This window comes from Cataglyphis hispanica, chromosome 6, assembly GCF_021464435.1.
Source record: "Cataglyphis hispanica isolate Lineage 1 chromosome 6, ULB_Chis1_1.0, whole genome shotgun sequence".
In the NCBI taxonomy this organism is placed as follows: domain Eukaryota; kingdom Metazoa; phylum Arthropoda; class Insecta; order Hymenoptera; family Formicidae; genus Cataglyphis; species Cataglyphis hispanica.
Genome location: NC_065959.1, coordinates 155,216 through 169,783, shown reverse-complemented (window position 1 = coordinate 169,783; position 14,568 = coordinate 155,216). Strand labels below are relative to the sequence as shown.

General features: G+C 34.4%; 3 protein-coding genes across 4 annotated transcripts in view; 2 read left to right on the top strand and 1 right to left on the bottom strand.

Annotated features, from left to right (window-relative positions):
• Positions 1–14,568, bottom strand: part of LOC126850405 (dopamine receptor 1) — a 127,504-nt gene that overhangs the window by 83,980 nt on the left and 28,956 nt on the right. The gene's annotated exons all lie outside the window — the stretch shown is intronic.
• The window catches only part of LOC126850389 (dynactin subunit 1), a 121,608-nt gene that overhangs the window by 104,034 nt on the left and 3,006 nt on the right, over positions 1–14,568 (top strand). The gene's annotated exons all lie outside the window — the stretch shown is intronic.
• The window catches only part of LOC126850395 (uncharacterized), a 34,866-nt gene continuing 29,424 nt past the window's right edge, over positions 9,127–14,568 (top strand). Inside the window, exon 1 of the mRNA XM_050593323.1 lies at positions 9,127–9,366. The gene's annotated coding sequence lies outside the window, so the exon portion shown is untranslated. The remainder of the gene's footprint in view (positions 9,367–14,568) is intronic.

The window sequence follows — 14,568 nt, the reverse complement described above, 5'->3', positions numbered from 1 at the left end:
TCTGTCAATTTAAAATAGTTATTTACAGATTATTGATTAAATTATCTCCTGATACAAACATAACTCTATTTGCTCCACAAAGTCTACATAACAATATTAAATATACATCTTGACATTAATATAATCACATAGCAGCGTTTGAATTTGATACGGTTAATAAATTTTAAAATAAACCGATTATATATATGATTCTTTTCCATCAGAACAAAAATTCTCATTGCAAATATGTTCTCTTTCCCTCCTAATTATTCGCTATTATTCTTCTGAATCAAATTTTTCCATCAAGTCTATTCTCGATTGCAAACGAATAAATGAAAGAGAGCTGATACAATCATATATGATCTATTTCTGCGGTTCAAATAATTAAATATCGACGATGTAACGCGACTCGTAAATTGGATCAATTTACACCCACATCGGCACATTGAAAGTTTCTTGGCAATGATGCCTTTAATGAATGATATTACGCTAAAAATATTCCGTGCATTCAATAAACGTATTCAGAAAGAATCGCTCATGATTTACTTAGTCCAAAGACCAAGTTTTTACCTTAGAAAAGACTGAAAAAGGTGCATATTTAAATTCAATTTTAATTATAAAAGAATAACATTTTAATTATATTACGACCGAGAACGCACATCTATACCTTTTTATAATATATATAACTGTGTGGTAGAAAAAAAAATTTATTATATATATATATCGTGAATTGAGACCTCAAAGTCGTCCCGATCTTTTACGTCCTTGACAATACATCAATAAACTCGCTCGTGAACGTAGGTTCGAAAAAGCTGCATCGTGTTTCTCCGTTTAATGCACCTGCGACCTTAATTACCCTGTTACACGGTACTCATCGTTCGAGAAACATGCTTTGTCACCCGTTTACCTCGTATAAAGCTAAGCCCTACTATATCTGTCGTGTCGATGAAACTATTGGCCCACGTGATACCGCCTGTAATCTGCCTTAGGGTTTCTAATCGATATGAAATTAAAATATGTCGGTTGGCTCTCTTCATCCAATATTCACTCCAAATAGATTGACCGACAAATCAAATAGCGTAGCGCTATTTTTAGAAAAATGAGCATCATTATCATTATCTCGTTTTAACAATTAGCCAGATATAAACTGTTATCTTTTACATGAGTAATATTTATAATAAATTATACATATTTATATGATAATATATATATATATATATATATATATATATATATATATTAAATAACAAATTTATATGTATAATATAATAATATATTTATAAAAATATGGAAAAAAAATGGATATAACGTTTGAAAATAATTTTCAATTCTAAATTCAAGAGACAACAGATTCCTAAGCAAACAATAATAGTAATTATAAATAAGCAGATCAGATAATCATTTTTAAACAAAAATTAAGTAAAGAGCATTTGCTTTGCTCGCAATAATTAAAAAAAAAGTGCCAATTAGATATCTCTAACCGATATTTTTCAAAGACTCTGGAGAGATTTCTTGACGAAAAAATGTTCATTTTAATTTAAGAAAGTATGCCAACAAATTGATAATAATTTCATTACGCGACGACTACGTACGAATAAGAGTCAAATGCGATTAGCGACGCCGTTACCCAAAGCAAGTATGCGGTATGTAATGCACGTTGTTGTTATTACGCGATGGAATTATCGGGTCGCGATACGATCTCGTTCATAATCCGTGGCATGGCCTTACAAATCAATAGCAAATTAAAACGCCTGTCGAACTCGAACGTGCCATCCCGCGTACTCATCTTCAGAATCCGTTCTCAACCAACGAGAGCCCTCCCTTTCGGCTGCATGATCAGCTTATGCGCGAAATGAAACTTGTGGGATCACGATATGCCGTTGTACAAGCCACTCTCTCTTAACGGATATTCCCCCTTAATCGCCTAAAATGTCGAGATAACCAAAGATACACGGTTTCTTATTACGTTGGTTAGAGAGATAAAATCTCTAGCACAATCAACCGTACAAAACAAAAAGAAGAATTCCGTACGATACAGTGTAGCCTACTTCTTTTATAAGAAAATTCATCCTACCAACTAATAAAAAAAATAAAAAAAAATTTTGCGCTTATAAAATATTAATTTTCTCTATATTAGGATTCTGTAAAAAAAAATAAAATAGATACTATTAAATCAATTACTTTACAAATCATAACTACAAGATAATTGTATCTTGTCACTATGTAATTGTATCATTATCACATATTGCATTATAAATTTTAATAAATGTAATAAATAAATCTATTATAAAGCGCGTATTAAATTTTAGGAGAAATAATAAACATTGGTATAATATATATTAATTATTATTACGCATGAAATGATAATTATTATAATTATTATACAAAATTTATGTATAATGCTTTAATTTATATTTATATTACAATTATATTATAAGCAATTAAATGAACAATTGAAGATTATCAGTCTTTTAAGATTAAATACATATGTATCAACCAATGTAACATATAAAATGAGATTTGGAAAATTTTGACAAATACAAACTTATTTTTAATATTATTTTCGTGCGGAGAGATCAAGAGATGTTTATCAAGAACATCTCGATAAAAAGCAAAGAAAAGAAAATACAAAACACGTAATGGAACAAAGATTGCTATGATTGACTGACAGGATAATTACAGAATAACTTGCGTGATGAATGAACCAAGGGAAAAGAAATCTTCAAAATCGATGTGTTAAACCTATATTCGCATTTTCCCATATTCAGTTGAAAATTCTCTCTCTCTCTCTCTCTCTCTCTCTCTCTCTCTTTCTTTCTCTTTCTCTCTCTCGCACGCATAGTCGCGTGAACAGATTACATTAGTTTTGCGAATAATACGCAATTTCATCAAAGTTGAATGCGACAACGTTCAATACATTGAACAGTGGATGGATACACGTATTAACTCGAGTAAATTAACTTGTCATATATATTGAACAGTCGTGTGAGGTACACGAATAAAGAACCAATAGTATGAGTAGCCACGCAACGTTAACGCAGCGTACGTTAATAGTAGCCGACAAAGCAATTACCAAACTTGTTACAAGATTCATTACGATGTTATAATCCCGAACTGTTTTTTAATTATATTTGAAAAAATAAATACTCGGTGTATACCATACAAAAACAAGTTGACAAGAAAGAATAGCACAAAATCAATGAAATTAAAATATAAAACAACGCCACATTTTATAGTGTAGAAAATATTTTACATATAATTATTTATATACACATATTCGGTTTCCCACTTATTCAATCAGTTTTTTCCGATCGAATTTTTTCAATCGAGTTTATGTTTCTACATGATATCATGTTTCTTAGTCACGTCGATCCAGGACACCACGTTGGGATTACGCTAGGAAATTAACTCAAAGTGTAATAGCAAGTAATCGGGCAGGCAGGTTGTAACATAAGCAAATTTGCCTTTTCGCGGATAATTGACGATCGAGCAAACCAGATTGGCAGAAGCAAGAGGAGAGAAAGCAAGCAAGAGAAAGAGTGAGGGAGATAACCGACTGCACTCGAGGGATTGCCGAGGGAGAAAGACTCATCGAGAAAGGGTTGCGGCAACGACGGGGAGCGGATATTCAAGGGAATGAGGCCCAACAGCGCATGACAAGAGAAAGAGAGAGAGATAGCGAGAGAGGGGGAAGGAGAAGAGGAAAGGGAGAGGAAGCCGAGGGTTGAATCCCGATATCTGGGGCAAGTTTGTGTATTCACACGTACTACTAGGTTGAATTTCGCTTGGGCACCAAGGTGGACGAGTAATCGTATTTGTCGACTCACAAATGCTGTACCAGGGTTGCTGTACGGGGTTAGCTCGATGGCAACGACGGCGGCAGCAGCATCAACATTATCCCTGCCGCTACCAGACGTTAACAAGCCAGCGTGAGGTTGTCCTAAGGGACGATTTTATCGATGCATTTAGCAGTGTTTGTCCATAATCGTAAAACAAAGGATCGACCAGCGCGAGCTATTGTTGTCTCTGAGGTGATGACCTGCCGACTGGGACGACTCTTAGGACGTCTGGTCGAAGACCTTCCGATTTTATTCGTGCCATTATGTTCCTTAACTCTTCGCAACGTACCTTTTTGTGAGCCCTTTATAGCTAAATCTTTCTGATACCCTGGGTAAAACTACTTATATGTATTGTAAAATATCTCATCGGGAAGAGAAAGAAACAGAGAGAGAGAGAGAGAGAGAAATGTCTATATGTAATACTAAAGCATTAGAACCCCTAAATCCAAAGATTTCTATCAAATCAATCTGATAGCGCGCAAATTACAATTTTCTCTCAAAGTATAGCCTTCTAATATAAATAGAAAATATAGATAGAAAATATCTGTTTTTTGTTTTTTATCTTTTCTATTTTCTATCGTCATGCACAATGTAGATAAAAAACAATATTCTATCTAAATTTTCATTCTGTTTCAAGCAATCTGTAATTTGTGATAGAATGCAGAATATAGATCTATATGCATGCAGTTTAATATGTCGTATGTGATAAAAAATCTTTATAGAGAATTCAAATTATGTCTACAATATAAATTTTATTTTATTTTCACAGACAAAAAGAATGACCAACAAAATTATATCCCAAATTCTATCGTAAAATTATATGGGTCGTTTATAATAAGTTAGCTCTGTTTTGATGAAAATATGCAATAATTTGTTAGAATAAAAGTTTTCGACATAAGAATTTCTGCATAACGCGCGGCAATAACGCGCAAAATTACACATTATTTCTTCCATACATCCTTCTTTATCTCGGAGCTCTAAAATCTTTTTTAGCATTGGTAGCTAATAGTTAGATTACAAGTTGAAAAATTTGGTTACAACTATTTCATTATGCATAAGTGCAAAGAAGCGTAAAAATATTGTAAGTTTCACTGTAATTTGCAAAGATAGTGCTATTGCAATTACAATCGTTTGACAATATATATCTAACAAAGAGCTTCTGACATCATTTATGTTTCTGATAACTTTTATAGAATGCATTTTTTCGAGAGAGAATGCCAATTTTCTTTTTTTAATTTTTTGTAAAATTTCTTTTCATACATGTATGCGTATAATCCCAAAGTTTTCACAATCTCTCTCGACCAACTCTTTCTCATTTCTCTTCGCTGTCGCTTAGCCCTTCGTCCCTTCCGACGTTCCGTGAAAAATTGAGGTAACCGGATAAACGTAAAAAAAACGGCAAGAGAAATTATTCGTCCAATTCATATAACCGTGTTGTCTCTTTCTCTCTCGTTAAGGCAACTTTCAAACTTTCGTTAAAAAGGGCACGATTCGTGACAATAGCGCAAGAAGCTCAGTCACGAGTAATCCGGCGGCGCCATCGATAGTTAGCGGAAAAACTTTTAAATTGCTAAAGCTTCTTTTACTTAATGTCTAACTAGATATCCAGTACATGAACGAACATCCTTAATAACAAAACAGAAAAACGAGACAATGCCACTCGGAGCACGTCCGCTTTAGAGAGTAAATAGACAGATACAAATAACGATGTAAAAGAACTTAAAAGACATTAAAAATGTTCAACACGATAAAATGGCGGTCGGATGGTATATAATATACTTTTTTAATCTACGTCCGCAGTCTGCTGCATGACAGCGACGATGCAATCAACGTTTAATCAAATCATTAATCAAAAGCGCTAATCAGAACGCGGAGCGACTAAATTTCAGGATATTCAAGTGATATGATTTCGACGTATGTTGAAAGATCAGACGCGTATTCAGCGTTATCAGACTACCGAATAACTTTTTCAATAGCATCGCGTAAATTGCATTATGCGACGTGGAGAAAAAAATTGATTCTTTTTTCGAGAGGGACACGCCGGCTGATGCGTGATTACGTTAACGATCAGTTCATAATATTTATGATCCTGACGTACGACAGGATTTTATATCAAATTGGATTGCTAGTAACGAAAATATGAAATGTTATATTTAATTGCGAAAAAAAATAATAATTCATATAAATATAAATAACTAGGTATTCGATGAAATGATAACCTTCCTTCAATTTTACATTTCGCGTGCTTTCTCCAATTAAATTTTCACGCTTTCGTCAAGTAGATCAATATTTCCTGTTTTACAATAGCGATTCAAGATTAAGGGATATCTTATGCTCATAATAAGATATCAATGTCATATTTTATTAACAATCTTTTATTAATTTCAAATTACGCTATATAAAATATCTCAATCATTTATTCGGATATAAAATGCTGAATATTATAAAAATTTTTTTCTGCAAACTGGAGATATGTAGTAAATAGTTGTAAAAATATTATGATTGAAAATATACTTTAGATAACGTATATATTCTAAAGTCAATATACGGTTTTTCTCTAATTAATTCGTATAATGGCAAAAAAATGCAACAGAATGCTTTTCTTTAATTTTAGAATATAAACACATGAAAGCTTTATGGCTTACTAACTTTTATAATATTTTTGAAATTTTCGTAAAATATTCCAACTACTAATTTGAAAACTGAAAAAAGTTCTTGAAGTTTAAATCGGCAACCGACTTTTGAAATCCACCCACATTCCGATCGATCCTCATTTATGACAAGAAGATCGTAGTTGAGAGGCGGGCTGGTTTCTGAGATTACAAAAGTTATGCCGCGAGCTAAGCTAAAGTAGAAGAAAAAACATGAAAATACCAGATGCACTTGAGAATACGAGCTTGAAAATGGTCGATAAGAAGAAGAAGAACGGGATGCGAATATATCCTGCCACTTACAAACTTCTCAACTCAAAGCAGAATGCAGTTCCATTCTCTGATAAGATTTCTTAGCCACGATTTCTAATCTAGCCTACTAAAATTACGGTAATCCCCATTTAAACCTTTCAGCTTTTTAAAGCGCGTATGTAGCGAGGAACGATAATGAGAGGACCCGATGAAAGTTGCGAATTGTCATATGATATAAGATACTAATAATGGCGTGTGCCGTGAACAAGATGAATTAAGAGAAAAAATAAAACAGCTCCTGATTATATTAATTTGCAAACTCTTTCCAACGATTAAGAAACAATTGATTAGGTTTTGATTGTGTGAAATGTGTGAATATGAAGGGAGAAAGATAATTTACATTACAACATTTTATACAATTGCAAAATTTTTAAAAATGCGAAAATGAGAAAATATAAATGCGTATGTTGGTAAAAGAATTCTTTAAACGCGAATTTATATAAGAGCTTTAAAAGAAAGTATTTTAAAAATTAATGTAACTGATTATCGTCTTGTAGTATTTCTTTTCCATTTTCATATTATGTATGATGTGTTTCAATTATTATAAATTCCAAACTTTTCAGAGCTGAATCACATCTGCATCGCGTTGACCAAAATACAAGATTTTAGGACAGGTATAACGTATCGATTAATAAATCAAACGCCGCTTCAATTCAGGTGGTTACATATTGACATAAGGAATCTAGATTAGGAGGAAACCGGTACAACACCCTGCACGACACCCGATAGACTTATTGCGTGTACAAAGGACGCTCTCTATGTGTTAGGAACCTGGAACGTTGATCGAGCGGCTGTCACCTGTACGACAAAGCGCCATACCGAAATTCCTGCTTGCTAAACGTAGGTATGCGATACTATACATTGTTCACGCAAATACCAATTTCTTGAAAGAGCAAATGCACACACAATTTTGAAAATTCTTACGTTCTCTTAAAGCTATGATTGAAAAATTGATGGTATATATATTTTTTTTTTGTATAAACATTTTATTTCTAAAGAAAGAGACAATATATTTTTACGCACTTTAGTAATTCGCACGCTATGTAAATTAAAAGAGATTAAAATAAAGAGAAGGCAAAAAAGAATTATAATATATTACATATAAAACTTTTAGTATAATTGTAATTGTAAGTCTATTTTTTCCTCAACATTCAGTTTATATGCAAAAAAATCATTGTGTGCGTTTCTCTCGGATATTCATGAAATTCCCTACGAAACTGCACGTCATCGTCTCAAACATTGAATAACGTTAAACGCATAGAAAGCGATGGAACGCAACTTCCTGTTTTTTACGCGCTCTTGAAAGCCACTCAAAACCGATCTTAACTTGTCGCGGAATAAGCAGCCGTGACTACTTTTGTAACAAATCCCCGCTCGGCAAGACAAAATAAACGATGCGAGAGAGAAAATGGACGTGGCGCGAACATTTCTTTAATTACCGCGGCTTGGACGAATCGTAAAGGACTTTACTACTGCGAGCGAGAGCGCCGGCCCAACTTATACATGTGTGTATCCGTGGGACGTGTTGGTTCCTTTTTCTCTACCGCGCAACAACAAGGATTCTCATTAAGACGAGAGCTCGTCTTGCTGATGAGCAAGAGAATTAAGAAAGGGACGAAGGGTTTAACGAAGACTCTTGTTGGATCCCTCTGGGCGGAGTTAACGAACTCTCGTCCAATTCTTGCCACCGTCGATTTGTCACCTTATTATTCGTCGTATAAATAACTGAGTTGCTGATTGTATTTAACATTTTGATCAAAGAGAGAGGTATTAATAACGAGAATATATCCGTTAGTCTTTACGATATAAAAGACCGACGGAAAACGATTTCATGCCTCTTCTCTTCGTTATTTCAAAATCAATGCTCGCACGCTAAAAAGGGAAAAATTCCATTAAAGCGTGCTCGCATCGCCATCGCATAATAACTCACTCGAAGATCTCGATCACTTTCGAGGCAATTGTTGCGAACCTGTGTGATAGAAGCGGGCGATATTTCTCGAGCCGAATACTTGGAGCGTCTGGCTCGTGGCAGCTGGCTGACGGTCGGAATGTCGGATAAAAGCGACTACCAACGAGGGTGTCCTAGGGTGCCGAGAGGAATGGAGAGGGACGGCTACGACGAGAGAGGAGAGGAGAGGAGAGGAAGGAAGGTGGATGTAGTCTCTGCCCTCTCGTCACCTCACAGCCGACTAGTTTTTCGTTAGCTCGTCGTCCCGTGAAATCTGTCACATCCCGCCTGTAACCTATAGCGGGTAACGGACGGACGGATGGACGACGGGAGGTCCCCTGTAACCATCGCCCTCGGCGCAGGTGTACATGCATGCTTCGCGCTTCGTCATGTGCCAATGTTTGCATATACACACACACACACACACACACACACATATGACGACGCTCCCAAGCGACGTTTATATATCGGGTGTGCGCTTTGACAAGCGCACTGTTCGACGTAGTCATTCACCGACCGCAAACGTTCTCGATTGGCCGTGCTCGCCGACCGAACCGCCGCCTTGATTCAGAACGAGGTTACCAACACCGGCTTATACCCAGGGGCGAGCGGGCAGCAGGATACGTACAGCGGCCAGGTAAACCCTGAATGCATGAGATGGCCTCGTAATTACGCATGCTCGCGAGGAGAGATATAGCGCGGAGGAAATATGCGCGGTATGAATGGAGTGAGCGAATTTGCCCGGTGGCCAACATGAAAACGTTGTTTTGCCCGATTGTCCCTCATCGGTCGATCCCGTAATTTGCTCCGACACACACTTGGAACGATATCCTCCGTCTGGAACAAACGTACCTGTTCACAGTGTGGCTTCCATAATGTGCCTTCAATTCAGACATGCATTTAACTCGCAAAGATAGATTTATCACGAGAGGGGAAAAAAGCGAGCTTGCACATACTTTGCATGTCGCGAAAATAGATGATTTCTTTCTCCGTTATGCTTGCTGATTTATCGTGATATTATAATCTCGAAATATACGTTGAGTAAACTTGAGCTTGCATAATATCGAAAATATAAAGTAAGCAAAATGTAGACAAAACATGTGCGTTGTTCGCTGCAGAAGGAAAATGAATATTAACGATAAGAAAGTTCGTGCGAATCCTCCTCTTGGTGCAAGAGAACTTGATTATAAATTTATGTGCCAATATATGGATATAAAGTCGTTAGAAAAATAGAAGCAAGAATCGATTATATTCTTCTAATTGTTTTCGAGATTATGTTCAAAGATATCAAATTTCTTTTTATATAAATATATAATTATAAGACTTTTTTTTAAGTAAGCAAGTAACACGATTTAAAGAGCGATAGAGTAACACGATGTAAAGAGCGAGAAGTATATAGCGGTCGTATAAAGAATTATATGCCGAAATGTTTAATCATCCGCCAATCTCAACAATCGCTCTCGCGTATTTATGTGCAATCTACGTATCGAGACGAATGACACCTGTCGCGAATCACACGCGTCTTTCGTACAATTTGTTGCCTTTTGCTTTATATGCGATCGTTTTCGAATTGGGTTATTTACGTCAGAGGGTTATTAACACATCTGGTGGATAAATATTGAGTATAGGAAAAAACTTTGTTAAGACATATTCTCCTTTCGAGAAGACAGATACATACACAGATATATATATATATATATATATATATATATATATATATATACATATATACGCATACGTGCACGTTTAGCATGCGATACAGTGGAGAAACATAAACTTGATATATCACTAACAAAAGGGAACAATGGAGCTCGTCGGAATTATCAGATATTCGGCAAATATATAAAGGCTAGATTAGAAGAGATAAAGGCAATATCTCTCAAAATTGCATTAAGATTCGCGACTAAATTTGCATATCGTGCGCTCGGAGAAATTCTTGACTGAAAAATTAATATCTTGTCGGAAGGCGAAGAACCGCGTCGTAGAAACGCCAAGATTGTCATTCGGAAGGAAGCCTGGAATCTCTCACGGGGGATTAATACGTCAAAAGGATGAAATTTCGATATTCCGCGACGATATATTTCATATCCATGTAAGATCTTCATATGTGTGGTGTTTATTCATCATCTCTTACACAGCGAAATATCTGCTATCTGTGAATCTCTTTTCACGTTTTCCTGCATAAAATAAACTATTGTGCGAAACAATGGTGTAAAACTCATGTTTTTTTAGGGAAATTAAAAAAAATTTCAAAGCTGATGTAAACTTCTAGTTTAGTACAATAATTTTTATGGCTTTACAAAAGCAAATACAGAGTATTACCACCTATATTCTGTCGAGAATAGATCTATCTCGGATGAAAATATCATGAAAAATATTTGAAATTTTCATTAATAAATAATCCACGAGTTTGTATTTAATTCAAAAATCGATGCCAGAGCGTGAAATACCCATGTATATGCTCACAGGAGGGAAAAAAAGAAAGAATCGCAACATCAACGCATCGAAGGTATCGATAGGCCTATCGTGCCTGCGACTTCGTGTCGGCAACCACAAGTTGCACTTTCTCGCCCCGCTGGTAACGCCGATATCTCCCTGCAACTCTTTCCCCATCCCCCCATCATCTCTCCTATATATTTATGTATATCGCATTATGCACGCGACGCGAAAGTGTTGGTAAACACGGCATGTACGTGTGGAAGTTACGCGGTGTGACGGAATGGCGTTGGTATGGTATAAAGCGGCCTGGTAGGGGCGGTTTAGAACCTATCGATCACAAGCCTCGTCCACGATACGTACACGACGTACCCCTCTCGTTTCGCAACCTATTTCTGCAAGTCTCGAACACGAATAGAAGGTGGAGGGAGAAAAATCATAAGAGTTGAAGATGAAATGTAAGCGCGGAGAATGGGAATCGTCAATCATGCGAATCGTAATACTGTTTCCATATAGATATTTCAGTGTGAAAAACTCGCAAAGCTGCGCGATAAAACGTATTTTCTCCAATGTCATAAGTATAATCCTACAGTTCTATTACTCTGAAAGATTAAATTGTCCATATCTCGCGTAAAAAGTGCTCTTATACATATGTGACACTTGATGTCGCGTTGCTCATATTGTTGCTCGCATACAGATATACCGGTTAAAAATACCTGCATCGATGTTTGAAATGTACTCGTGACATTTTGAAATAACTCTGGATATTTTTTTGCAGAAAATAATTCTATCAATATTTTGTCTTATTTTTTTTTTTCAGCGTACAAATAACATATTTTGATATCACATCATTTGATGATTATAACTAGACACAGCTTGTAGAAATTGAAGGAATAGACAGATTCCAAAAAAATTTTGAAAATAATTTGGAATCTATTGAGAGAGAGAGAGAGAGAGAGAGAGAGAGAGAGAGAGAGAGAGAGAATCCTTAATATAATAAAACGTTGAAAATGAGGTAAATATGAATAATCGAATAGCCTTTGAGAGGAACGGTGGTTAACCGTACACCTTTACATTCTAGAAGCATTATTAAGGCAACAAGCAATATTCCGCTTCCGATAATTGAATTTATATATATATATATATATATATATTGAGCGGAATCTTATTGACAAGAATGCATCCGATATTATCGTCGCAATTTATCGGTATCCACGCTATGTAGGATTTATTTGTTAAGAAGTATTCAAATTATTTATAATTGGCTCAATCTTTGAAGCGTTATTTATGTACTTCTATAATCTTTTCAGTGCAAAGCATGAATATTGTCTGAAAAAAAAATTTTGATAGTAGAATTCACATACAGGAAAAATCAAGAATGCTGCGGAAATAATATTGTGTAGTATTTGTATCTTTGCATGCTATATACACACATACACACATGTCCAAAAAATATACAAAACCAAGCAAACACACTGACTGGACGTATATAATGAATGTATTGTGTGCGGCATAATGTTACGAATATATTTTCTAGTGTTATCGCCAAAAACTTTTATAATTAGAGAGCAACATACTATAAAATTTATATGTAATTAAAATAAAAAATGGAAAAAAGGCAATAAGAGCCTATTGCCAAAATAAGCTCCTATTGCTTCTTTCTCATTTTTCATTTATAATTAGCAAAACCTTTTTTGAATTATTTAATTAAAAACCACAATCATTGTATGCATATTAATTTACGTGCGTGTTTCACATTTTAAAAAATTAAAAGACTAGAATTCAAACATGTCCATTCTTTAAAAAAAAAAAAAAAGATTAACATCAAATAAATAATACTAGTATATAACACACAAAAAAAATATTGGATTTACTTTATTTACAGTAGAAAGGATTATTTTGCAATAAAGTCGGAACCGAGAAATAAATCTTTTTTATTTGATCATATCTCGGGCGTGTTACATCAAAACTTTTCGATTTACATTAACGATGCAATCACATACTCTGATAGTTTATGGGGATAAGCTTGAATGATTGTTTCGTCGACAATTTAGATAATCGATCAACTGGATATAAGCAGGTCTCTTTAAAGCTTGAAACTATAACTGCAAAGAAAACACGATGCGAAAAGGTATCTAAACTTGGAAACATATTTCATGCGTAAAGAGTATGTAAACAGTTTTTAAAAATTTTCCTCACATAAAATGCTTACCATCACAAATCATCTTTCATCTATTATACGCACACTTACACAAATCAATTTATGTCTGCAGCCATAAATTTAAATGATTAATCAAAACTTAATAAAACAACATAGTGTTCTTTGAAAAATATTATCTTGCGCATAACATCCAACTTGTGAAATCAAAACTTATATCCAACACACTGCAATATTTTTGTTGACATCGAATAATATTACAGAGTGTAAAATATCTTAGTAATCTTCTGAGTGCAATTTATACTTTAGAGAAATTTTATGCGCTAACTTTAACTCTGAAAGAATATTTCTAAATATATATATATATAAAAAAAAATTATAATTTATAAGAAATTGAAACGTCAGGGAAAGAAGAGAAAAATATCAGTCGTGACATCTTGAATTTACGAATAAGCGAAGGTGAAACGATTCGAATAACAAGTAGACGTTATCAATCACAAGGGACGTATTTATTATTCGTCGAGTCTCGATTATCAGCGGCGTATAAAGGATGAAAGTAAAATAAACCATCTTGTCATACTAACTTACAGCTTGCTTTAAAATATATATATATATATATATATATATATATATATATATATATATAACGGGCGGGGTCGAGTCTTTAACGGTAACAAAGACCTCGGTAACGCGTACACTGTAACAGCACCGTGTATCTATACATAACTGTAAAAAATCAATATATCTATGCGTTTTTCTCTGCACAACGCGCTTAACTTACGGTTGTAATTTTTAAAAATATTCACCCTTGCTTTCACTCAAAATATAATAAAATCCGCAGCTGTCTCGCGTGCGTGAAAAATGTAGAAATCGATAGATCTATTTGACTGCCCGCAACAAGTCAAACTCGCTCTGCGAGTTGTAATGATGGATGATGAAAAATCTGTCTGCACATGAAACTTCCATATTTCCTATTTTTTATATAACTAATGTAATTTATGCATAATATGTGCAAGAAATATAATAAACGCGTAACTTTTATATAAAAGAAACACAGATATGAAATTGTTTTACATATTTATATACATGTATGTGTTAAATAATTTCATCTTTAATTATATTATATTATATTTTATTTAAATCTCATATTTATATTATTGCTATTAATTAAAAATAGTAATCATTTTTCATAACAAAATTCGCGTACACGCAAGAATGTGATAAAATATTTCCGGACTTTTTAAA